Here is a 1,581-nt window from a genome sequence, read left to right on the forward strand (position 1 = left end):
GTTCCCATCTTCATTTCCATGCTCTACATGTTGAAATGGTATCTGCAACCTCTTGCAAAGCTGATAATTCATTCTAATTCTTGCATCATCTTCCCACATCTCCTTGTTCTGACTTGCAGAGTTTACTGTGGAACATCTGCTCTTGTGGACTGTGATTTTGAGAAAGAGATTTTTTTTTTCTCTTTTTTTTTTGCCTTGGGCCTATTTTTATGTTTTCTTGGATGGCAGATAAGAATTTTTTGACAAGTCCAGATGTTATTCTTTCAGAGCCTGAGTGTTTTATCGCTGCAGCTTAGTCCCCCTCCAAATGGCAAAGTTGGGTCTTTCATCTTGGAGCATTCCCAAGCTGTGGTTTCAATTTCTTTTTGTATTTGAGATTTACGTACATAAATGTTTTGTTCTCTTGCGGGAGACGCAGCTTGTCCTGCTGCCTTCTGTCACTGCATTCCAAAACAGCACAGCAGGGCCACCTCTTCACTGCAGCCCCCCCTGCCCCTGGTACATGTGGATCCAACACGGGGGCACTTCTTCACCTCCCACTCCCAGTCCCCCCACCCAGGATGCTGGCACTGCCACTGCTGCTGCAGCATGGCCTCCACCATTTGTCTTTTTTCACTTCTCTTCTTCCTATAAATGTTATTTGTAGCTGGGCCAAGGTAAATTATCACACTAATGATTTTGGATGGTGCCAACATTTTTGCTGTGCTGTTCTCTTACTTTAAGAAATTAATCACTGAGGAAAAATGTAGAATATGTTAAGAAGCTTTTAGGGACTTGATATTTGAGGAGTTTCATTACTTCCTAGAGCACTGAAATAAGGTTCTCCCTTGAAAGGCAGAGTTAGGGCTTTGTTTCTTCTTTTTTTCAAACATTTTTGCTCTGTTGTAATCACCTGAAACAGCTGTGCTTCGTTGGCCACATTGTAAACCACCACTGTGCAACTCTCCTTACGGTTGATTAGAAAGGCATTAAGAATACCTCCACCATGACTTAAGAGAGTGGAAATACTTAGAGTAAAAGTTGCAAGAAATAATACTTATATTTTTGGCAAAGATCTTCAATAATAATTACAATCAACACAAAATATGTTGGGCAGGGAAAACAGAAATTAAATCTCAAGAAACATTTACAGAGCTGTGCCATTGGACTGTTTCTACAAGATAGTTATAAAGTGCAATCGATCTCAAATATTTCCAAGAAATCACCTTGTCCAGTCTTTCCTGTTATCTGAGCAGTTAAGAATCTGGAGGAAGATGGTTTGAGGACAGTCATTCATAAAAAACAACACATTCCAAAAATTCTGAAGTTCTGAGAAGATTCATCAAATGCTGTGGCTGTTGGGATTGATTTATTTAATTACAAAGCATACAAAAATAAAAGACGTGATAAAGCAGAATGAAGGAAAGCTTTCCTTCATCTTTTGTAAAGGAGAAGAAACACTACAGCCAGAAAGCCAGAAGCATCCTTAAGCAGGGTAAACATGTTGCTGGAATCAAGGAGACCTGAAAATCCTGGAGGCTCTGCTTATGTCCTCCACACTCATTTTCATGTTTACCAGATCTGGGGTTAGGTGTGATTTGA

The sequence above is a fragment of the Apaloderma vittatum genome, unplaced genomic scaffold (genome assembly GCF_000703405.1).
Source record: "Apaloderma vittatum isolate BGI_N311 unplaced genomic scaffold, ASM70340v1 scaffold5432, whole genome shotgun sequence".
Lineage (NCBI taxonomy): Eukaryota > Metazoa > Chordata > Aves > Trogoniformes > Trogonidae > Apaloderma > Apaloderma vittatum.